This window comes from Carettochelys insculpta, chromosome 2, assembly GCF_033958435.1.
Source record: "Carettochelys insculpta isolate YL-2023 chromosome 2, ASM3395843v1, whole genome shotgun sequence".
Taxonomy (NCBI): domain Eukaryota; kingdom Metazoa; phylum Chordata; order Testudines; family Carettochelyidae; genus Carettochelys; species Carettochelys insculpta.
This window is the reverse complement of record NC_134138.1, coordinates 254,209,212-254,235,626: the sequence shown is the minus strand read 5'-3', so window position 1 is coordinate 254,235,626 and position 26,415 is coordinate 254,209,212.

Below are 26,415 nucleotides of genomic sequence, written 5' to 3'. Positions count from 1 at the left end.
CATTGTACCAAAACTCGCCCCCTGTATAAATGGAAACCAGTTCAATCCAAGGGGTATAGCAGAACCGCCAGAACCCTTAGTTCCAACACCTGGGGGAAAACATCTACATCATGATGTCACTGAGCTACTCAAGCATCCTTGTTCATACCAGTCCATGGGCAGTATTCTCAAACTAGGCATTGTACCTGCTTCAAATCAGGTAGGGTGAGGATTTGAAAATGAGCTTTCATATTCCTTGTGGCCACCAGAACCACTGGAATGTTGGCTATAATGATGTGGGTCTCTTTGTTATGAAGGAAAGTATCTCCTTCTGGCCTGGAGTTAGCTACTAGCTACTTTTGTGGGGCAGGCCTGAGCATTTCCTACCAGCTAGCTTAAAGGGTTCTAGGCTCAGCTTCCTGAATCCCATTCCCAGTCCTAGTTGCCTAACTCGCATCAATAGGAATTAGGCACTTTTGAATAATATCCTAGGGATGTCTCACTATCTTTAAAATCTGGCTTTGCTAACTAAACCAATGAGACAGCACCTGTAGAAGAACAAACAGCAGAGGGAGCTTATGTTGTTTTGGCTGCAGTTGTGCAATTCATCCACTCTTCCAGTGTAATCCACCATAAGAGTTTCACTGCCCTTTCAGGAAATAGTCATCTCCATCAAAGCAACGATTTATGATCAATTTTAAAGGGCCACCAGGGAGCAGTCCATAGTGATTTAGGAGAAGTGGCCATGCTCCTACATGCTCTTTGGCAGAGCTACCCCAGCCATAGGACGAGGTGGAGTGACCACCCCAAGTCCCATGCTTTTGGGGACCCTGCAGCGGCCACTCCAGCTGTCCTATGGATGGGCTGGGGGAGGATTATCTGGGGCAAGGCATAGGTAGCAGACAGCATCAGCATCAGGGGTCACCTACTCTGGCCTCCCCTCTTCCCAGAACTCAGCACTTGACACAAGCAGCAGCCTTCTCCGCTCTGCTCCACTGCGGCCTCTTGGCCAGCTGAACCCTGCTTCTCTGCAGCAGCTCCTAGCCACCCACAGAGAAGTGGGGCTCAGCAGGCTGGGATGGCATGATGGAGTGGAATGCAGCAGGCTGCCACTTACCCTGCATGGTGAGTGTGTGGGGGGAGGAGGGAGGCCAAGAGAAGGTGACCATCTGCTGCCGCCGCTGTGCCCTGCCCCAGGTAATCCCCAGCAAGGCTGGTCAGAAAAAGGGTCAGGGGCAGAGTGGGGATGGGGCAGGGGAGAAGAGCTACAGGGCCTGTGGTGCCAAGGACACCTGGCAGGGGGAGTTGCCTTGGACACTCCAACCCCCAACGACAGCCCTGAACCTTCCCTTAAAATGAGATCAGGATGACCATTTCTCCTAGTTTCTGCTGAGGCATTTGAAAGGTAAAGTGTCTTGAAGGAAACATAGCACGGACATTCCATCTATACCTGCATGCAGCAGCTGATGGTTTTTCTGCCACAACAACTATCTTAGCTCTTCCCACAGGAGGGATGACCATGTGTTGTGTTTACAGGTGACCAGTGCTCTACAGTCTGGACAATGGCTACAGATTGTTGAGGGACAAACTATTCCTGAGGTCTGGTACGAGCAACAGTGGCTACATAACTTGTGATCAAATAAAGACTTTTCCTCTCCTCTGACATCTGGCCTGGATATTAAGGCGTTGGGCCACAAGGAGAATTTTACTTGTCCCTGAAGAAAAAGGAATGGCACCTGTCCTATCAAACCCAGCTGCCTCAGACAATGACCAGCAAAAGTCCAGGATGGGGGACGGGTATTACAGAGGTGTGCATGGGAATATATAGTGCAGTATAAAAGCATGGGATCAAGGTGCTCAATATGCCAGAGATTATGGCTGTTGATTTTTTTTTTCCATCAAAGCTGTTTTATTATGAGAAAATTCAGGTTTTGGCAAAACAAAATTTTGTCAAAAAATGAATGCTTGAAACCCAGAAGGTTTCCAGTCAAAGCATATTGATCACCTACATTTTGTTGACTAGTCAATATTTTCTTGGGAAGAATACCTATTCCCCAGTCCACTCTATGGAAGATAACTAATTAAATAATGGGGATTTGGTGTAAATCCGTGTTCATATCCAGGATTAGGATTTTCTTTATTTTTCTTTCTACTGGACCTAATGTAACCTGCTGTTCTACCATTCTATATTCTACCCAACTGCCCCCACACACAGGTGTTCTGTTTTTTTAATCTGTTCTGTTTCATACTTAGGTAAGAAAATATTTTTCCTTCTCAAAAGTCCTAAGTATTTTAAAGAGAATGCCTTGTTCATCTCCATTCCATGCCATTGTTTTGTTATGTTTTGTTTTACTACTAAAGCTGGTTAAAAAACAGAGGAAAAAGAAGAATTAACACAAATTTTTGAAAATGTCAAAGTCACTTTCATTGATCAGATTTTGTATTTATTCCCCCACATACATGCACACGCCTCCATTTTTCTCCTTTTTTTTTAATGTTAGTGGCACTGAAGGAAAAGAAAAGGGAAGAAAGGGGGATCAGAAAAAATGAGGGGCAAAACAGACTATATTTCTATTTCCAAGAATTTCACACAATTTTTTTTCACAAAACATTCCAAATTATTTAAAGAGCTATTTTAATGGACTTACACTTTGTTCCAAAAGTGGTCGACCAGTTCTACTGACCAGTACCTATCTACTTATCTCTCTCTTACATAATTGTAACATGCACTTTATTTCCCTATGTTAACTACATTTATTAAATCTTTCCTCATAAATGGTATTTTCAAAGCACTTTTCTGCAGTTTTCTAATGGGAGTGGTTTTCAAGTGCCTACTTTGTGACTCCTTCACTGGACCTGAATTTCCTTGTTTTATTTTGTCATCAGTTTTCATTATTGTAGATTAAATGCGGTGGCCAGACTTAGAACAGCATTCGATTTGTTATTTATGAAAGAAGATAAATTGGCCCCCAAGGCCAGTCATTTGTTTTCTGTATTTTGTTTTCCGGTAAGGACATAGCTGGAGATGAATGTGAAAGGGGACAGAGCATTTAAATAGTAAAGACTTAACCTCCTTGGGTGTGTAATTAGTTTTGACATGAGGCAAAAGAAAAAAGAAAAAACAGTCATTAAGTATTAGCAGACTACATTTTAGCAGATTGTGGTAGATAGAAGGCAAAGTTGGGATACAGCAATGAAGGGAAAACACCTACAGGAAACAGAATGGAGTTCAAAAAATTAACATATATCCAAGAGTAGTATGTTGTACCTAATAATAAGAGTTTAGAAAGAGCTAATGTCCACTACTGATGAGCAGAGAAATACAAAAAAAGCAGCCAAGTGTACAAAAAAAAGGAATATGAAACGGGACAATAAAAAAGTATACAAGATAACTGTGGAAGATAAGGAAAGCAAAGAGGGAGAGTAATAGATCAAGATCAAGAGAAGAGGCGGAGATTGCTGCAAAATTTGAATTAATTCTTTGCATTCTTGTTGACAATGGAAAATAAATGACAAATGGCACAACAGGTATGCGTTTCCTTGGGTGAGGAGACCAAGAAATACTGAAGAAAATCAGGATTATGCCAGACAGATTGTAGGTGAAATTTAAAACATCTAAAGCCCGACAAGATGTCAAGGCCAGGCAATATCTTCTTTGGAACTTATGAAACAGCCAAACACAGTACTGCTTTCTCACACAAGTAAGTCCATTTAGTTCAGTGGGCCAAATCATGCTTGGTTTGACAAGAAGTTCCACTGAAGTCAATGTCTCAATGTGGCTAGGGGGATTTGTCCCTTGAAATATCTGGAAACAATAGATGTCCTAGTAGATTTGTGAGAAGCTAACAGAATACACATATGGGATGACCAGAAGTTATATGTAATTTTCTTCTCATGAATCCCCATATTCCTACACTGCAGCTGGAAGGTATGAACTCCTGACATTAAAGCTGATCCAGCAAGCAGGCCAAAAAAAGAAGTGTAGTCCTGACATCACAACTAGTGGGAGGGGCTAGCCATCCTCAGTAGGGTGCCTACAGTATCAGATGTGATTGTCTTCATGGTGGCTAGCTGCTTCTTCTGTTTGTCCTGGCACAGCTACACTTCTGTTTGTAGCAAGCTTGCTTGATCAGAGCAAGTCTGGGTATATCTCCTCAAACTGGAATTTATTTTTTGAGCTCTTATACCGACATTCCCTCAAATGGGATAAGGGCTGGGGTCACTTGATAAAATAACACCTCTTTCTGGTCGTACTCTAAAAGCAACTTTCCTAATTAAACAAACAAAACAACAACCACAAACAACAGTCTCACACTCACCGGAAATTGCAGGCACAAGTGCTGTACCCCATGAAAATGGAAGAGAGAACCTAGCGTAATGTTTCCCAATTTACCAAGTTTTGAGCATGGGGTAAACTGTGATGTTAAAATGAAAACCAGAGAGTTACAGCTCTGAGAACAATGTAATAAACAAAGGTGAAAGCAGTAATTACAAAGAGCTGTTAACAACAGTAAGTGTATATATAGCACTTTGCTGAGTGGGTGTTTGGTCACTGTGTCCTCTTCTCTGTTTGAGTTCCAGAAACTGTAGCCCAGCTAAAATGTCTGGCTCTTTAGCAACTACAACTTGTGCTTCTTTTTGATCTAGAACTTGCTTGTTCAATCCCTTCTGTTGACCAAGATATCAGGCATCACTCACCCACACAAAGGCATCTCAGGAAGTAGAGTGGTTCACAGGACTATGGCTTTGAGCTGGGGACCTGAGGAGGTAATACTGGTGGTGTTTACCTCAATAGTTATTTGGGATGATCTAAGGAGCAGCATGATTGGGCAAATCTTGACTGCGCCTCTGCTACTAGTGTAAACATTTTTTTTTTACAGCTCAGCACTGCATGGTTTTCATCTTGAAAAGGGGAACCAATGAGGAGCCCATTCTGTAACTGCAGATTCCCAAACCACCACCAGAGCTAACTGTGCCCATGTCTCCAGCCTGAGAGAAGTAGGCAAGGAGAAAAGGGTAAAGAGATCTTTGTCTCTGTGATGTGGAAGGGGTGATTCTGAGGCTGTGTTTTTACGCAGTGTATGTTATGGGACATCAGCAACTGTGTCTCTTCAGTATAGTGTGTGTTGGTGTTGTAGAGCTGTGTCAGCTCTGTGTGTACATGTAAAGTGGCAAGTGCATGAGGAGAGCAGGTGTGAATACGTGATATTGTCTATTGAGGGAATGGACTTCAGAATAAATGGAAAAGGAAAAAATCTGGGACTCTAAAGAGACAACCACAGAGAAGAGAAAAAAGAGATTTTTTTTTAAAAAAGAGCACAAAAGGGAAAGGCTCATAATTAAGTCCCCTGATGTGTGGGCAATCTGGATTTAATACTACTCTTTTCACAAGCTTTCTGTATGATATTGGTCAGTAAAAGAGGCTATGTGGACAAGTCCATTAACGTTAGTAAAGAACTTTCACTTTTTCAGAGGGAAGTGGCTGTTGAAATGCAAAGTAGTATTACCTGGCATAGAGGGAAGAGTTAGGTGTCTGCACATTGTTTTGAAGATGCTATAAATGCAAGACAGTAGCCCAGAACTGGTTCTATATTGCTATTCTAAATAGACGCATATACCTGAAGCAATGTTTTGTATAATTGTGTGTTTAATCAACAGCCACCGGTGGGGTTGGTGGAAAAATTATGGGTAAAAAATATTCAGTAATTTTTAGTGTGGGCACCCAGGAGCTGGAACAGGCAGAATTTTGCCTAAGGCTAAAGTGATCAAAGGCCAGCCCTGCACAGCACACTATCACAGCTATTTTGCTTCTTTTATTTCTTCAACCTGGTGCATACTGTTGGTAAATTACTAATTTTGGAATGATGGGGCTGGATGAATGGGTGTTTAAAAATACTATGGAACTAACAAAATGTATGCCTGACATCAGACTAACCAGTGTTTTTGTATGTTGTGCCCATATCCTTTAGCCTTCATCTTGCTTTTTGTCGTGTTACCTTGTGTACAGAGACTGTGATTTTAACAATAAAAATAATAACAACAGAGGTATTGATCTGAATAATAAACAGAGGAACAAACATGCTTTTCAACTCACATGTTCTGGACATCTTGCAATGATCTCCTGTAAAGGAATTTGGCATCCTAATTAAAGAGCATTTTTGGTTACCCATTGTGTGTAAAACATTCTCACTCAATCTAACTGTAGCTAATGAGCATCCTTTTTGGTCAACCACTCCACCGAATCAGTGCCTTTTCCCATAGCCAGTGGTCAGAAAGCAAGTGCATACATGCGGGAGCAAGGAATAGAAGGATTATGATCCCAATGCATGCTTGTTATCTGTTTCCTTCATAAGTGTCCTAAATGTAGATGTTGATTTTATGTACATGAATATTTAAAATAAAATTACTATATTCAGGGGTAAATCACAGACAGATCTGAGCAAGAGAGGATTAAGCCCATCACTTTGCTTAGCAGTTCTGATGGTTGGAATAATTGGATGGTAGCTGGAGGGCATCTATTTGGTCTATAGCTAGGTCATTTCTTTCTCATCCCTTCTGTGTGTATAATTACAAATTAATTTGAAATCCCACTGTGAGAAAAAATAATTGTAATATAATAGAAGAGACAAAAGCAGTAGGATATTATTTTAAAAGAGATTTTCTATGTTTATGTCAAAATAGGCTATTTGGCCAAAAGTCATAGCCACGTTGACTACAGTTCTTGTATTTTATTTCTCTGTTTGCTTTTTAACATATCTGGATGCAATTATTTCCTTAATTTAAATGTGTTTTCCTAAAACTGTAAGAATGCCCTCTTCATAGGAATCAATGGCACAAGATGCTGCTAAAACATGAAAATATGAGCTCTTGCAAGGGACCATGGCCCAGTTCCTCAAAGGTATTTAGGTGCCCAACTCCAGTGATCTGAGCCTGTATTATTAGAAGGTGTATGTGAAGGTCTAAGCAGAATGATTTCATTATCTGCTTCTTGCTTTAGGGATGTCATGCTTTAGTTACTCTTTAAACAATATGTTTCTTCCTTCACAATGGAAGTATGAATGTTAGATGGTGCTGGATAAAATACCCACCCTTGTATGCACTTTGTATGGCCACAGTCTGTTGACTGAAGTTTTGTTGGAAGATATCAGCAGATCCCTGCAGTGTAGATGTAGCCTGAGTGAAAAGACTAAAACAAAGAAGTGGCCCAAACCTATTTATTTGGCATGTCTACTTTAAAATATTGCTATTGGGAAAAAAAAACTTAAAGAAAGTAAGTCTTGGAAATACATATATATGGATTTTTAGTCTCGATGTGGCATTTGACAACTAAAATGGGTTAGTCCATTAGAGGTTTCCTAAATGTAGATCTCCAGTTATGCCAGTAAAGCATCTGTTAAAGAGTTTGGAAGTAAATCATTTTCAGCAGCACAAGCTAGAGTATAGCAGTGAGCATTCTTTACAGAAAAAGAAATGCACATGCTGAAATAGAATAATGACTGGCTCAAACAAACCCAATTGTTTGGGTTTAATTTTTCTACCATATGAAAACCACCAAGTAAAAATGGGTGGTCTGTAATCCATTCTTAGATATTGGAATTGTAATTATATAAGCAGTAAATTAACTCATTTTCTTTTAACTTCTTACAGATCTTTGTGGCCCTTGTACATAATACATTAGATTTTGTGTAATGAGCAGTTGGAAAAAAACCTCAGCAGTTATCATATTTTAGTTTCCTTTCTGTTTACCCCTCTTGCCTGAATGGTAAGAGCATCAAATATTCTACTAATATATGCAATTATCCAAAACAAAAAGTTTATCTCTACTGTAAAGTTGGACTTCTATCATGCTTCCTGTTCTGATATGCTGAGACTATTTTCAGAGTAACCTATTCCACTCACTGTTTCTCCACATGCCACCTCTTGGGATCTTACCCAAGCTGTGAAAAGCAGTTACCTCAAAACCATTTGAATGACCCTCAAACACAATTGCAGTAGTTCATGAAAATGAACTGAGGTTTACTTAATGTCTGGGTCCTCCATGATTTGCCTTGCCATAAGAAGCCTTTCCAGGTGGTGTTCCTTGCACTTCATTCTCCCTTTCCTTGGTTCAGCTGTCTGGGGAAGGAGGGGGGTATCATATACTAACATCCTCAAACAGCCCATGAAAATGTTCTTGTGGGGAGAAAAGTGGCTTCAGATGCTATGAAATGAAGTTGAGATTTTGTTTTTGTGGCAACTTCCAAGATTTTGACATTTGTTTTTGTTTCACATTTGGCACACAAACAATATCACTGAAAAGTAACAGAGAGATAGCCCTGCTAGTCTATATACTATCAAAACAAAAAAGCAGTCCTGTAGCACTTTAAAGACTAACAAAATAATTTATTAGTCGCTGAGCTTTCGTGGGACAGACCCAATGCTTCAGATCATAGATATATTTTCTTAGTCTTTAAAGTGATACGGGACTGCTTTTTTGTTTGAATATCACTGAAAGTTTTTTAAAAAACTGGTTGAAAAAATGTACTTTCTTGATTTTTTGTCTAGACAACTAAGAGAGTTTGGAGCCGGGGGTGTTGGGCTACTGGCAAGGGATGTAGGGCTTTCAGGCCCAGTTTACAGTAAAGATCAAAGTTTATCCCTGATATGCAACTCTAGCCACACCATTTGCAGAGCTAGAATTCATGTATCAGGATCAACTTTCTTCCCTGGTGTAGATCAGGGATCATCAGGCTCGTGCTGACATCCCTTACTCTACGCATCAGCCTGGAGTACCAGGGTTGACAGCCGAGCCCAGAGAGATCAATTTTGCCACCTCTTCACACACACAGCAGATCAGTCATGGCATGCCAATCCCCCTGTAAGTATAGACATACTCTCTGATTCAAGTCCCTGCTAGGGCTGATTAGCTGTGCATTCTTTTCAGATCACTTTGATTCAGCAGAGCAGAGACTTACACCCATGTGTCCCACATCCCAAGTACCCTACCCACCACTCTCTAGAACATGAGACTTTATACCTGTGCCCCAAGGCCATTTTGACAAATTCTCCATAAAAAGCAAAGCATTTGGGCTTTTGCAAAGTGTCATTTCCTTTAACTGTATCCAAACAGGTGTACTACAAAACCAATAAATCTTTGATACACCAGAGGTGCAGGGGATCATCTCCATCTGCTCTGCCACCTCCCTCTGACTGAGAATGTTGAAATGGGTGAGATGTCTGACGTGAAGTTTTCAGTCAGAAGAAACCCTGTTCACTCCAATATTCTGCCTGTTCACAATCATGTAGGAGTTGGACAAAGCCAAGGCACAGTTCAGTGCCTAGGAATGGAGTGTGTCCACAAATCCAAAGCACTCTGGTTGGTGCTGATTTTAGGCCTCCCGCCCTTCACAGTATTCCCTGAAGGTTTATATCTGCATTACCTGAACCTGCAGTTAAATGCAAACTTTCCAGCACATTTTGCTTACAGAGATGACCATACGTTTATAAAAAAATAAATGTGATCCCAGGCCAAGACCATAGAGGCCTTAGCTAACCACAGTTCAGGAACAAGACTGGTAAAACGTGCCTCTTGGTATTTTCCTACAAGAACGTTTCCAAGGCTGAGGTAATAGGATATTCTTATATTACTGGACAACAGCTTCTGTGCTCTTGGCCTCATTGTAGCAGGGATTAGTGAAGTGCCTAATCATACTTGCCTTTCAACTGTAATAACAAGCTTTTGAATTCAAGCTGCACTGAATTTACCTTATAGATCTTGTGACTGCAAATGAACATGTATCAGCTGTGGTCCTGGATTAGGAGGTGCTTAGGGATGGAGCTGAAACTTAATTAAAATGTGTCTGCAGAAGTGCTGAAAAATAAATATGTTGTTCAGATCCCAAATGCAAAAACGGGGACTAAAAAGCAGGCTCAGCTGAACTGACCACTATGACTTTAATGAGTTCACTTTCATGAGTTTTAAGGCCAGAAGGGACCACTATGATCATTTAGTCTGGCTCCCTGTGTCTCACAAGCATCAGAAGGTCATCCAGTGATTTCTTGCCTTACAATTTACAGTTATACTAGAAAAAGCCTTTTTAGAGAGACATCCATCCTCTATTTAAAGACTCCAAATAGTGAGGAGTTTCCCTTACCCATCCTACTAGTTACACTGAGAATATTAGCTCCTGTATTCGGGAGAGTTTGTCTGTGGGTGTGTCTGTCTGTTTGTTCAAGAACCGCTCCTACATGGTAAGTGTTAGGACCACTGAATCCAGTATTCAGCTACCTCTTATCATAACTTAAAGCAAGGTAAGGTAAGGTAAAGTAACGTATTGCCAGGAAACTGGGATGTGCCTGGAATGGGACTGCTTCTCATAAAACTATAAGGAAGAGAGACAGACTCACCAGGCAGGTGAAAGATCCTTCCCCATGCATCCAGGACTGCCTCATTCCTTCCCCTCAGGCACCCTTCACAGAGGACAGTGGCTGAAGTTTCCCCTTCCATACATAGAGGAACTCTTCTGGCTGTTTCCCCTCATAAGGGAGCAAGGGGAAAGTGCACGGTTTGCTGCATTCCTCACTCTGACTGGGGAGCACAGGGAGCAGATGAACCCCAAGTTGCTGTGGTGAGAGAGGGCTGGTGTAGTCCTCTTTCCCTGGGGCAGCCTGTACACTGAACACCATCATCCCCAGCCCCGCCACAGAGCGGTGATTTAAATGGAGCATGGACATTTTCATTTTCCAAAACCCCAACATTAATTGAGTTAAGGACCGTAGCAAGTCCAAACATCTTTCCCTGAGTTTGGTTACCTCATTTTTTTCTCACCATGTTATGACTACAGTAGCACCTAGAGGTGCCCATTGACACTGAACCCCCAGGAGTCTGCCACAAAAAGATGATAATTTGAACAACACAGGGAATATATGGGAGGAGAAATAGAAGCACAGACAGCAGACGGGATTCCTCTAAGGTCACACAGCCAGTCAGTGCCAGGGCCAGGTTGAACTCAGATCTCTTAAGTCCCACACAAGGGCCCTGTCCACTAAACCAAGCTCTGTGTCCCTTTAGTTTATCTATTTAGTCATGTACAACGGATGCATCTGTGTTTGTTACACCAGACTGTGGCTGACTCCAAATGCCAGAGGAGTAGGTGCTATTAGGCTAGGGACCATGGCTGAAGTGAAGGTGTAAATGCTCTACAGTCAGCTGGGGGGAAAGCAAACAGCAGGCGAAATAGTCACTTTTATAAAATGTATAAGCAAAACTGGAGAGAGAGACATGGGTCTGAAAATAAAACTGGTCACAAGCTTACAGATTAAACAGTTCATTAGATAATAATGCTGATTTGCTGAATCTGATATGTTTCATAATAACATGTTGAGTTTGATCAACTTTTGTCCAATAACAAGCAAATCTCTGTAGAAAACCTGTCCAATCCAGTGGCACTGACAGCCACTATGGGCCCCGGGGCAAGGTGGGAGTGGAGGGCCTGGGTCCCCAAACCAGGGCAGTCTACAGAGTGGAGCTGACCTGCAGCCACAAATCCTGAAAGCTCCGGCAGCTGCTGAGTGAAAATGACATGATTCAGTGACACTGCTCTTATTAAGTGGTGAGCAGCAGTAAACCTGACAAAAATCCATGTCTCTCAGAGACTGCCATGCACAAGAATTTCTTTTTCATTTTGGAAACAGATCATGTGGGTGTTCTTGAAGCAAAACATTTCCAATGTCTCCCATTTGCAGGACATTTTGAAATGTCAGAATTTCCCTGAACTGGAAATTCTGAGTGTGTCTCAGCTGTATCGAAAAATAATCATTTCACATGGTAACAGAGAGACAGCCATGCTAGTCAATATACTATCAAAACAAAAAAGCAGCCCAGATCCAAAATCATTTCACAGTCAGCTCAGCTGAACTAAAATCCTGAATCTGACTCTCATTTATTCCACATAACATGATAACCTTACCTGCTGAGCAGAAAAGAGCGATGATGGGGCTGCCCCCCTCCCAACAACCTGAAAATCTAGATAGAATGGAAACCAGAATTAGTTCTCTTTCTTTATGTAAGGATGATCCCTTTTGTAAGCCAGTAAGAAAGGCTATGTGTAAACTGCAGGCTTCTGTCAGGAGACTGGAGGTCTCTCACCAGACGCCTGCTGCATCAGTAGCATTCTGCCAAAATCCCTGTTTTCTTCATTCCATGAAGAAAAAGAGATGTCTCATCAGAGGGAGTTTTCCCAACATTTGATACCATGTGGATAGACCAAATGTCAGGAAAGCCTCTCCCGACGGAAATGTTGGCAAGAGATACACAAATGTGGTGTGCAATTTGCTTATCTTTTGCTGACAGTTCTCAGCAATCTAGACACAGCCAACAAGTTGGGAGTTTGGTGAGTAATCTGTCGTCTAGAGACATCCCCTCGAGGTGCTGGCATATTTTGATTACGGTGAAATTCTACACTATAATGCTGTTGCTCAGGTTGAGCTCACTATGCCTGTTACTAGATGTTATTAAATGTAGATTTTGTATTTTAATTTATACCTTGGGGAATAATGGCACAGTATTTTCCACCTAGTAGAAATCAGCTCTCTTTAAATTGACTTAGGTGAGGGCTTTCAGACACATACTCTAAAAAACTTCTGGTCCACTCCTCTGTAAAGCTACAGATACATTATAGAGTTATTTCAAAATAAGGCTGCTCCTACACTACCATTCTCCCGTCATAGGTGCTATGCTAATGAGGCAATTCAAAGCAGGCTAACGAGCCGTTAACGTGCATATTCAGTGCCTAATTAGCATAATGGTGGCCATACGAACACACTTTGAATTGGAGATTGAAAGTGAAGATGGGAGCAGCTTCGAAATAAGTGCCCCATTTAGACATTATCTTACTCTCACAGAGCTAGATCGGAGTGAGGGAATGTCAAAGTGGGGCACTTATTTCAAGCTGCCCTCATCTTCATTGTCAATCTGCAATTCAGAGTCTGTTCAAGTAGCTGCTGTTATGCTAATGAGGTGCTGAATATGCACGTTAGCACCTCATTAGCCTGCTTCAAATTGCCTCATTACCATGGCATCTCTGATGGGAGAATGGTAGTGTAGCAGCAGCCTAAGCTATTTTGAAACAGCTATTTCAAAATACCTTATTATGAAAGAACATGGCTATACATAAAATGCACTTCAAAATAGCAACCAGCTATTTCAAAATAGCTTTTCCAGACACCTAGTGCTATTTTGAAATAGTGCCATCGGAGCCATTCTGGCTTTTTTATAAAATAGTGCTATTCTGTGTCTTAATAGCGCCTATTTTGAAATAGCTACATCAAAATAGGCTTTATTCCTCCCACACTGACTACGTCTACACTATCAAAAGTGGTATGCAAAAACGGCCAATCAAAAATGCTAATGAGACACTGTTCCAGAAGTGCTGTTACAAAAGCCAAAGCTGCCATGTAAACAGGGTTCTTTTGAATTTTTTCAGGAAGAAGGGTGCTTTCGAAAGTAGGGTTTCCTTTTGAAGAAACCCCCTCTACTCAACTATTTTGGCTTTCAAAAACAGAACTTCTGGAATGGCAAGTGGATGCCATTGTGCAAATGAGGCACTCAATATGCAAATCAGTGCCTCATTTGCATGTTTGATCTGACAGTTGTGCATTCCCCTTTTGAAAGGGAGGGGCCATTGTAGACATAGCCATTGAGGGTTGCCAATTTCAAAATAATACACCCACTATTGGAATTTATTTTGAAATACTGTGTGTGTAGTGTAGATGTTCACATAGTTATTTTGAAATAATATCTCAAACATTGTGAGTCCAGACAAAAATCAAAAGAAATTGGTTCAAAATATTGAGGTTTTTTTCCTAATTGTACTTATCCTTTTGCCTTCCAGTTTTTGAACTTTTGGTATTCAGACTTTTGGCATTTTCTCTGCCGCCATGAGGTATAGAAGCTCATTTTTTTAAAAAAAATCTGGGATTCTCACTTAATCATATAACTCCAGAAACTGAGGCTGTAAGAAACCCGTCAAGTGATGCAAGACTTGTGATCCAACCACAAGAGGTGGCAGGTCTGCAGCTACTTACTCAACACATCATACCAGCTTCATTGGGGTGATTGAGTAAGCACCTTAGCATCGATGGCTATGTCTCCTTTGTCCCAGGCTCAGATTCCTACAGGCCAGATGGCAGATGGCAGTGCCACAGTGGCTTTCAACAAAGAGTAGGTTAGCTGAGATTGCCTCTGCTCCATTGGACATTTGGCTGGCTGATATACTGCCATGTCATTGGACTGCAGCTCTGGAGCATCTTAATTTCCTCTGCAATCATCTGTCTGAGCTGGCTGGCTTGTTATCCTCTACTGGACCTGCAGGTATGGCCAAATGATTCATTTGTTTCCCCTACATCCTGTAGGTGGGGGGCAAGGGGGCAGTCAAGCCACAAGCCCATTCTTCCTCACCCTTCTGGTGACCTGCCTGCCTGCCACCTTCCCATCTCCTTCCCACCCACTAGTGGTAGCCTTTGGGCATATCCTATTCAGTCCATTATGACAGGATTTTGAGCATTAAGAAGTTCACTTAACACTTAAAATCCAGAAATAGTAATTGCTTCCTGACTGGACAGGTTCTGGGCCACACTAATAAATAAAGGGGAGGCTTCCTGTTATAAGAGAATCTAGTGCCTTGGACTGGGAGTGATCCCACAAGCTCTCTCTACTCCCCAAAAAGAAAGAGAGCAGGCCAAATAGTAGCCCCTAGAAGACAATGCTGAGTCTCTGAGTACACACTTACTGGAGAGTGGAGGGAGGAGAGTCATGAGTCCAGTATGGAGAGGGACTGAAAGAGCACAGAAGAAACATCTCCAAAGTTCCCATATACATACAATTTGGGACCCTTTCTAGCAGTGTGAACCTTTAGAAGTTCTAACATTGTGTTCTGACTCTTACATTTTGGAGAAATCCTTGAAGCAATGTTGTGACTTGCCCGTAATGGAAAACAGAAAACTGCAAGACTTATGCACCAATCAGTCAAGAAGCAAGAGATAGCCAGTATTTAAATGCTGGTTCCCAGACTCCCTATTGTGGTTTACACTCAATCCTCCCAGCCTCCCTTTTGACACTTACTTGGTTCATACAAGTTTCTGGCATATTATGATCATTGCAGAGTGTTGGGTCTCTCTCCTACTAAATGTTTTTGTCCTGTGTCTCAGCATTTATGTTCTCAAATATTCTTGATGAGTTCTAACTTGAGGAATGTAATGAGTCTTACTGGCTAAAGTTTCATTTTTGATTAATTAGCGTAAGTCGTCACAATCTTAAATCTTAGAGAAGAAATGTATCCACATTGCATATCCCTTCAGCAGCTGTCTGGAGCTGTGTCTCCAAAGTGAGAGGAAGATGATGGAAACTAGTAAGTTATGGTGAAAACTAACTAAACTGAGCCCCTTAAATTGTGGTTGTGTGAGCACTCTTGAAGTCCATGTTATTATATCAGTCTGTATGTGAGTTAGAAAGAGAGAGAAACTTCAGCATTCAGTTGAACTTCTCTAATCCAGAACTCTCTTGTCTGGCAACATCCGTGATCCGGCATGATTTTAATTAGCCAGATGACCAGTTATCATGGGTGTGGCCAAGTTTTCTGTGGTCCCATAAAGATTGTTTACAGCCACCAATCCTGGCTCTCAGTGTTCTGTGCAGTTATTTAGATGCAATTTACCCCTAAATGTCTTCTAAGAGCCCAGTAAGCAATGGAAGTGTTGGTAACATTGCTAGGCAATATTGACCACCCATGATCTGGCAAATTCTTTCATTTGATGCTTGTCAGGTCCTGAGAGTGCTGGATGAGAGAGGTTCAACCTGTAGTTGGAAGGTATCAGATTGACAGTACTTGGGATTTCTTTTTATGAGCCAAACAAATGTAGCAGAGGCAGTCATGGTGCAGGAGACCTCACAAAATATCCCCAGATTAAATGCTATTTCTGGAGCTAGTTCTGATCTTTGCAGTTTGCACCCTTCTCTGCATGCAGGTGCAACTCAAATATCAGAGATGTAGAAAGCAGTATTCCCTCTATTTTCTTCCATCTGGGATAAAATAAATTTTGCTATGTGCAGCAAGGCATGTGCAGATGTGCACCACTGATAGAAATACATGCTGCAGCCTTAGGACAGCTGTGGGCACTCTGCTAATCAGCTGGGCAGCACCTTCATCTGTCTTGAGAGGATGTGTAAGCTCTCGGCTTACAGGAAACTGATTGTAAGCCTAAAATTCTCCAAAGTGAGCAATAATTTTGGGTGCTCAGTTGATACTCACTCTAAAGGGGCTTGATTGTCAAATGTCCGGTGCTCAGCATTTTCTGAATATCAGGACCCTCTAATGTGTCATAAATTGCTCACTCAGAATGAAGTCACATATAATCCTCTAGCTAATTTTGAAGTTGTAGGCCAGGGGTTTGCAAATACCTGCCCACGGGCCAGACCCAGTCCACCAGGGTTAACTCCTGGCCCCTATATTGACCTGTACTTCTGCAGGTATTGGACGACAACAGCTGTCAGCCACAGATCGAAAGTGGCAGCCGATGGGAATAGCAGGAAATGTTGTCCCAGACTGCCCCATTTCCTACCATTTCCATTGGACACATGGTGATCTGCAGCCAATGAGAGCTGTGATTCCCCAGTACCTGCAGAGGCACTGGTAAATATAGCAGTGGCAACCTGCCAGGAACTAGCCCAGGTGGGTCACCTAACCCTAAACTTAACCCTAACCCACTGTTGTATGCAAATGTTAATTCATATCCATTCATGTTGCTATATCATTTTCATGAATTCATACCGTACAAATCCTTGTATTTGGGCTAAAGTCAAATGTGATGAATGGATTTGAAAACCTTTCTTTCAAATTTCTAAATCACATTTTGTGCAGAACAGAACTAAATAAGTGTCCCATGCTTGCTGGAGTTCCTAATGGTGAGGATTTTTGCAAATTGTTACCACTCCAATTATTGTTTAGGGTTTTCTGAGACAGAGAGAAAAAGTTTAATACAGGGATTAGAATGAAAGATCAGAAAATCTCACCTCAGAGGCTCAGTAGACATTTAACATAAGAAAGCAGTCAAGCAGCACTTTAAAGACTGACAAAATAATTTATTAGGTGAGCTTTTGTGGGACAGACCCACTTCTTCAGACCATAGCCAGACCATGACAGACTCAATATTTAAGGCACAGAGAACCAAAAATAGTAATCCAGGTGGACAAATCAGAAAAAAAAAATGATCAAGATGAGCAAATCAGAGAGTAGAGGGCTGGGGGCGGGTCAAGAATTAGATTAAGCCAAGTATGTGAACGAGCCCCTATAATGACCCAGAAAATTCCCATCCTGGTTGAAGCCACGTGTTAATGTGTCAAATTTGAATAATTTTTGGTTCTCTGTGCCTTAAATATTGAGTCTGTTCTGGTATGGCTATGGTCTGAAGAAGTGGGTCTGTCCCACGAAAGCTCACCTGATAAATTATTTTGTTAAAGTGCTACCTGACTGCTTTTTTATTTTGAAAGTATATAGACTAGCACGGCTTTCTCTCTGTTACTATTTGACATGAGAGTTTCGGAAACAATGTTGAGGTAGGATTAACCTCAGCACACAGACAATCCAGGAAGTTTTTGGTACAAGTGCTGATGGAACTGACCAGGGGCCATGCACAACTTGACTTAATGTTCACAAACAGTGGAGAATTAGTAGGAGAAAGAAAAATGTGTGGCAACCTGGGCTGCAGTGATCACAAGATGGTAGATTTCAGGATCCTTACAACAGGAAGAAGGGTGAACAGTAATATATGGACCCTTGATTTCAAAACAGCAGACTTCAACTGCCTGAGAGAACTGATGGGCAGGAACCGCTAGGAAAGGAAGATGAAGGGGAAAGGGGAGTTCAGGAGAACTGGCAATATTTTAAAGAAGTCTTGCTGAAGGCACAGGAACAAATAAGCCTGCTGCATAGTAAGAAATGCAAATATGGTAGGCAACCAGCTTGGCTTACCAGGGAACTCCTCCATCACCTTAAAGTCAAAAAGGGTGTGTATAAGAAGTGGAAACTTGGACAGGTGACTAAGAAGGAGGACAAATATACAGCTGGAAAATGCCGGGAAGTAATCAGCACAGCAAAGGCACAATTGGAACTGCAGTTGGCAAGAGACATGAAGGGTAACAAGAAGGGTTTCTACAGGCATATTAACAATAAGAGGATTATCAGGGAAGGTTTGGGGTTGTTACTGGATGAGAGAGGTAACCTAGTGACAGATGATGTAAGAAAAGCTGAAGTACTTAACGCTTTTTTTGTCTCAGTTTTCATGGACTAGGACAGTTCCCCCACTATGATGCTAAACAATACAATATGGGAAGGAACGAGTTACAGGCTACTTAGAAAAACTAGATATACACAAATCCATGGGTCTGGTACTGAGGGAATTGGCAGCTGTCATTGCTGAGCCTTTGGCCATTATCTTTGAAGACACTTGGGGATCGGGAGAGATTCTGGATGACTGGAAAAAGGCAAATGTAGTGCCCATCTTTAAAAAAGGAAAGAAGGACAATCCAGGGAACTATAGACTGGTCAGCCTTAACTCAGTCCCTGGGAAAATAGTGGAGGGGACCCTTAAGGAATCCATTTTGGAGCACTTGGAAGCTGGGGAAGTGATTAAAAGTAGACAACATGGATTCACCAAGGGCAAGTCATGCCTGACCAATCTGATTAACTTCTGTGATGAAGTAACAGGCTCTGTAGACATGGGGAAGTCGGTAGATGTGATATACCTTGACTTCAGCAAACCTTTTGATACAGTGTCCCACAACATTCTTGCCCATAAACTGAGGAAGTATGGATTGGATCCATGGACTGTAAAATGGATAGAAAACAGGCCTGACAGTCAGGCCCAATGGGTACTGGTCAATGGCTCAATATCTGGATGGCAGTCGGTTTCAAGTGGACTGCAAGGCTTGGTTCTTGGGCCAATGTTGTTTAACATCTTTATTAATGACCTGGATGAGGGACTGGATTGCACTCTCAGCAAGTTTGAGGATGACACTAAGCTAGAGGGAGAGGTACATCTTCGGAGGGTAGAGATAGGATCCAGAGTGGCCTGGATAAATTAGAGGATTGGACCAAAAAAAAAAATCTGATGCAGTTCAACAAGGAGAAGTGTAGAGTCCTGCACTTGGGACAGAAGAACCCCAAGCATTTTTACAGGCTGGAGACTGACTGGCTGAGCAGCAATACAGCGGAAAGGAGAATACGGATTATATTGGATTATAGGCTGGATATGAGTAAACAGTGTGCCCTTGTAGCCAAAAAGGCCAATGACATATTGGGGTGCATTAGGAGGAGCATTTTGAGCAGACCTAGATATGTTGTTGTTCCCCTCTATTCGGCACTTGTGACACCACATCTGGAGTATTGAGTTCTGTTTTGCCCCCCTCCCCCTCCCGCATAGAAAGGATGTGGATGTGCTGGGGCAGGTACAGCAAAGGACAATGAAAATGATTAAGGCGCTGGAGCACATGACCTATGAGGATAGGCTGAGTGATTCGGACTTATTTAGTTTGCAGAAGGGAAGACTGAGAGATGATTTAATAGCTGACTTCAACTTCCTGAAGGGATGCTCTAAAGTGGATGGAGAGAAATTGTTCTCAGTGGTGGCAGACAGCAGAACAAGGAGCAATGGTCTGAAGTTTCAGAAGGGTAGGAGTAGGTTGTATATCAGGAGAAACGACTTCACCAGGAGGGTGGTGAAGCACTGGAATGCATTACCTACAGAGGTGGTGGAATTGCCATCCCTTGAGGTTTTTAAGTCCTGGCTTGACATAGGCGTGGCTGGGATGACTTAGTTGGGGTTCATCCTGCTTGAAGCAGGGGGCTGGACTCAATGACCTCTTGAGGTCCCTTCCAGCTGTGTGATGCTATGATTCTATAAACCTATTTATAATGAAAGTTCTCTTTATTTAATAAGAACCTAATGAAGAGTTCAGCCATTCAGTTCATCACCTCTAGAAATGCCATTCCAAGTTTATTAAAACACACACGATGGTTGGAAACTTTAGACAGCTGAGTAGTGGAAAATTTTAAGCACACGGGGCCCTGAAAAGCAGGTTTTCTTTAACGAAAGCAAAAACAATAAAGAGGTGAGAAAAGAAAGTTATGACAGATTGCGTATGGGTAGTGCTAATAGAATGCACTTTTGACTTTACGTTCCCTGAATTTAGTTATTCCTCATTTCCCCGCCCTTTAGGCATAAATGTGATTGGTATATTGTGACCTATTTTCCCCTTAAGTTTCTAAAATTCTTCCAAAATTGCCTTTTTTTAAAAGTTGTCTGGGCAGCTGTTAATATCCATCTACATAAAAATCACATCCAAAAGCAGCCAGACTGTCCCAGCAGACACATCTGGTAAGGACTAGCTTACGTGGCTGACAGACATTTGTGTCCTATAAAGTTTAGGCACTTTTGAGTTTTTATGTTCTCTTCTCACACAGATGTGTGTGCACGTGTGCATATGCACACAGACAGTTTTGCAATTATCATTGGTGTGTGATGCCTTAGGGCCAGCTTGTGAGCCACTTAGTCACAGAAGTAGAGTTACTGACTTAGATTATAACCTTTTATCATGATGAGTAAGAGGTTCATAATATGGCCATTAAATTGCCACAGTTACCTCATGGAATTATATAAAACCATTCAATTTGAAAATAATTTTAATGACATGTTATTCCTTCTCAGGCTCCAGTTTAATTTAACAGTGGTTATTTAGGACTGACATTAATTGGGGCTGGCTGGCATGCAGTGACACCTACTTGTCTGTTTACAATAAGCGATGGTGGTGGTGGTGAGTCAGCCTGATGTCTGATATGTGCCAAGTGGTATTCACTGCCACAGGAAAGGAAGTAGGGGTATTATCTAGAGCTCTGATTTAGATTGGAGAAGATAGGAATAGTCTGGAGGTAAGGCAACAAATGGCAGTGTGACAGGAGAGAAAGTCTGAGACAAAGATAGATTCCCTTTGTCTAAGAAACCACATGGGGAATCATTTAAAGAAGGGAACACTGTGTGCAAATAAACCCTCAGGAAGATGTCTTACAGTACATGTGGCCATCCTGTCAAAAAGCTTGAGAGCTATGAAATGTGCAGAAAGGACTATGCAGAGGGTCACCAGGGCACATCTTGCTTAAGGGTGTCAGAGCTTCTGGCAAAGGCCAAGCATTCACAGGGATAGCCAGTAAATGGACTAAGACCTGGGTGGGAACCAGGTCACCAATGCCCACTACTGGAAAGACAGTTAACCAAGGTGTATTTGAGTGATGCACAGATGTCCAGCCTAGCAGCAGGAGAAAAACATGACTCATCAGGAAGAGTGAGAAAATAAATATCCATAAGCCGTGGAGCATGTAGGGCAATATGAAACTGTCTAGCCTGCCCTCATGTCTGTGGTTAGTCACAGAGGCTGTGTCTACGCTAGCAAGTCCTTCCCGAAAACCACGCCTTCTTCCAAAAGAACAAGCAGAGAGCCCACACACAAAATGCACGCTTTTGAATTCTTTCCAAAAGAAGGCAGCACTTCTTCTAGAGGCCCTCTTCTGGAGGCCCAAAGGAGGAAGAGGGTCTTTTTCCAAAAGGCTCTTTCAGCAGAAAAGCATGTGTAGACACTCAGGGGCCCTTTGTTTGAAAGAGCAGAACTCCTGGTGCTGGATCTTTTGATCCCTGGCCTGTTCTTTTGAAAGAGCAGGGCTGTGTGGATACTATCTTTTGAAAAAGCAGATTTCTCTTTTTATCCGCTTTTGTGTGTGTTGATATGCTCTTTCAAAAGATCTTCCAGTGTAGATGTGTCCAGAAATATTGGCCCAACTTCAAGCACAGGGGTAGTCTAACTAAATTCAATAGAATTACTGATAGTATAAAGTTAGGATCGAGTTTAAGTAGCTTGCTTAGCATTTTCCATGGACCCTGGACAGGCAAGAAGCAGAACAGCAAAGCTGTAGACAAAATAGGAAAATCATTGGCAAAGAGTGAAACCTATATAAGTGTCCCAGTGTGGTGGGTTGGCTGGTATGCTGAAGCCCTGGGAACCTACATTACCAAATAAAATCCCTGTTGCAAGACACAGTCTACAATGTAAGTTAAAATCAACTGGGGCTACTTTAATATATCCTCTCCTACCACTTTTTGGGGGGTTGAAGAAGTAGAGTTTCATGCAGTTCTTGTTCCCTTGTAACATGTCCTGTTTCTCTAACCAAGCTTATTTCTCAATAGCTAATGGTATGTTATAAGCTTCTGACTTATACAGCTGGTCTTGGTGCACTATACACAGAAGTGTGAGTATCTTAGTGAACTGTCCAATATTTGTGTGAATTAATTTTGTTGAGCTGGATGTGCTCTTTATAAAACCACATAACTCAAAAGGTATGTATAAGCCAAATCCTGAGCTGGTCAGTGTTATTAGGGGACATGGGATGCTACCAAGTGTATGTTTACTGGAAGAAGTATCCTTGGAATGATCCTGTGGAATGATCTGCTAGATACCCTTTACTTCTGCTCTAAAAAACAGCAATACATGTCAGTGACCCATGATTGCTGCCAACCAAGCAGGTAACCTGAGAGGCTAGGCTCCCATTGGCTACGTCTATACTACAGCAATCTGTCAACTGAAGTCACTGTCAGAAGAGATCTAGTGGTAAAACTTCTGCCAACAAATTGTGTCTAAACATAAAAGCAGATCAAAAGAGCATCTTTGTCAACAGAGAGCAGCCAGACTGCCTGGCCCTCTCTCAACTGAATGGCTGACCAGAAGCTCTGCAAACAGGACTCCCTAGTGAACCGGAAGCCCTATCTATTGACAAAAGAGCCCCAGAGCATCTACGCTGCACTTTTTTCAACAGAACTCTGTCAACAGAAGTGTTATTCCTCGATGGGAGAGGGCTAACAGTTGGGGAAACTGCTCTGGTTTGTTGAGACTCTGTCAACAAAACACCTTTGGTTTGTAGACGCTCCCTGGGTTTTGTCAACAACAGCCCAGTTTTGTCAACAAAAGTGTGTAGTGCAGATACAGCTCTTGTCTCCTTGGGATTGTGCTCCATAATAGCTGATCACTGTAGCATTCATCTGAGAGTTAAAGGGAAGCCTGCTTTCATTGTTTGCACTTCTTACTGTATAGGCCTTCTACTTCCCTGGGCACCATCAAGTAGGACATGATGCTGTGTGTGTGTGTATATGAAGAAAGAGATAAGAGTGAATGTCATGATATAACATTTTTCCCAGCCTGACTCTGGTTGTGCAGGTCATCACAAATTATTTGTTGGTAATGGAGCTGGTGGGGAATTTTTCAATTATTTTTGTCTAACACTGAAGATTTCTCAAAACCAAAAGATTTGGTGGAAAAGGGTTGGCTTTGTTGAAATTTTTTCCCCAAAAAAGCTGAAAAAATTGCAAGTTTGATCATTTTTAGCTTTGACATTTTAAAAGATTTGCAGTTTGTTCCAGCTTTGAAATGTAAGCCAAACTTCAGTGACAAAGTGGTCAAAAATCAAAACTAAACATTTTGAAATTCTCTGAATTCAAGGTTTAAATTGCTCATCCCCAATTTTTTGTTATCTCTTGAAAAATTTTTTAAGACAGGAAAACCTTTCACCATTCAGCTCAAACCAACAAATCCTTTATTCACTGGCAATCATGCATGTCGTTTATCCCATACTATATAGAAAACTATCTGAGTTTATGTTTTCAGTATTTCTTACATTAACACTAAGTGGACAACAAGACCAGGCCCCATTCTGCCAGGTTTCATAGATTCACGTCAGCAAGAAGAGTCTGCTTGAAAAAACATTCCATCTTGCCACCTGTAAGCCAGGCATCTTTAGTTACATGAGTCAAACTATGTAAACACTAAGAAGCAGGAAAATGTGTTGTAGCTAGTAAATGCTAGTAACTGTTAAACATGGCTTAACTTTTCTTTATTTAACATCTTGGCTTTAAGTTCAAATTTCTCAGCACCTTCCAGGACTAGAACAAACAGCTGTGTATTCCCACTAGAAGGCTGAACATCTTCTTTTACCAGTACCATAATGCTCCATTTCTAACCCTAGCCTCCTATTTAAAATCAGTAGGACTCTTGTGACTAAAGTTATGCACATGTGTAACTGTCAGCATGATCAGTGTTACTAGGTCCTAAAAGGTATTACTGTTCTGTGCCTTAGAGCTGCATAGCTTTGGGGGAAAAGAATCCTCATTTTGGGAGAGACCTACAAACCCTTTGCTGGCAAATTATTTCATCAAAAGCAAACATTGTGGCTGCAGAAACTGCTCATAATTTGATTGTTGGGTTGTGGGGGCTATTGGAAATGGAGCAGTGGGAAAGGCAAATGGGGCGGTTAAAGAGAAATGCTATGGCCCTGGTATTTATTACATGGCTCAACCACTCTATGGGATATACAGATGGGTACTTTAAAAGTCTGGGAGTGCTAAAAGTGGATTAATCTGGAAGGGTAAAACCAATAGATATGAGTGCCCTGTACATTCATAAAAGCATAGACTTACCATGCATACAATGCTACAGATGCACTATTTAAAAATAAGGAAAATTAAGAAGCAACATATTGCAGCACATTGTAAAAGGCAGGCAGGGTAAAGTAATCTCTCCCTATCCCTCTCATGTCTTTCTTCAACTGTAGCTCGAATACAGTTAAATCAGCCAAGAATACTTCATCTTTTCTTTTCTCTCTGTGACAGATTCTTTTACTCTCCTCACTGAAAGAAACTAAATTCAGGAAACTTTACAGGCTTCTCTATTCACTCTGTGAATAATCTTGACTCTGCGGATTATCCTCAAGCAGCTGTGGGGAACACAAAAGCTTTCCGTAGACCATAGGGGAAGAAATACTGATGCAGCCTGGGGCAGATTTTTTCCCAGCTCTCAAGTGATTTTTAAGAGCCAGCCGGTCTGGAAATCGTTGAATTTGTTTGTAGGAAAGGTAAACACTGCCAAAATCAACAAGTTTCTTACTTAGGGGACTGTAGAGCAAATTGGTCTGCAGATTAAGACAGTTCAGTCAAGTCATGCTGAAGCTGACGTGAAACCCTCAGGCTCTCCAGTTTTTACCCAGGAAAGTATACAAAAGCTGTGATAAAACTCTTCTGGGGGAATTATGTATTGTGTACTTGAGTGGTGAAGTAAATTAAAATTGATCTCCCCTATAAATATCCTGGCAAAGTAATATTTTTAAAAAATGAGAGGGCCAGGCTAGGTTTACTAGCAGTTTCCTTCACTCTGGGTCAAATTGTTCTGTCTTGAGTAGCTAGACTTGTGCTGGTGACAGCTTCAGTGGTGATTAGACCAGTGTAAAATGCTGTCACATGTTGTCAACTACTAAAGAAATTGCAGTGGGTTAAGTTTATCCTTATTCAAAAGTCAGTCTCAAATCCAAGCTTAGAAACATGTTAAACAAATGTATACAACATAGTGTCTGACTGAGGTTCATTTAATCAACATCAATATAGCTGTAAAAGCTAGGGTGAGACGTGGGAAACAACATTTTTACTAATAGCACTTTGCACTTCTGTAGCCCTTTTCATCCTGAAATCTCAAACTGGTTAAATGAATTAAGGCTCACAACATGCTTGTGAGCTAAGGAAATATTTATCGTTGTCTTTGGAGAGACAGAAAAAATAAGACAGCTAGGCCCCATTCTGACTTCACTTCTATTGGTATAAATCAGGAGACAGTGATGTCAGAATTAGTCCCACAGGAGGTTAAAGCCCAAATTTTCAAAATTATCTACTAAAACAGGGCTGCCAAAAATATAGCAGGCAGTTCTGACAGTTTTGGCAGGCTGTAAGTGTCTTGCCCCAGGTCAGACACAGTTCAGGGAGAATTTGCTGGCATAACAACATCTTCACACAGTCACAGGAAACCAGTGACACAGCTGGGAGAGAACCCAGATCTCCTGACCATCAGTTCTGCAGACTAATGATCATATTCCCCTCCCTAGAGATTTACATCCTTAATGCATTTTTCAGACATTAACAAATGTATAAGCAGGGCTGATTTGTGATGCAGGCGTAACAAACAATTTCAAAATAACCATACAGCACACCATTTAGTGGGGAAGGTGAGCTGATGCAAATAAAGCTCCACAGAATCCTTGTCACATACTGAAACCATCACATTTTAGAAGTGACAACGATTATAACCCTTAAAATGCTGAGGCTCGTTGTTCTAAGATTTAAATGTTTGTGGTGGAAATAAACATGGTAGATCTTTACAGGCTGTTAATCATTCTTTGCAAGAAAAGCTAAGAAATTCTTTTATTAATGATATCTAAATCCTAACTTCAAAAGGGGACTTGTATTGCAACCAAATACAATGTCACTTAAAGCTGGATTTGTCAAGTGCAGTGAGAGAGAATGATTTTATTATTTAACTGAACA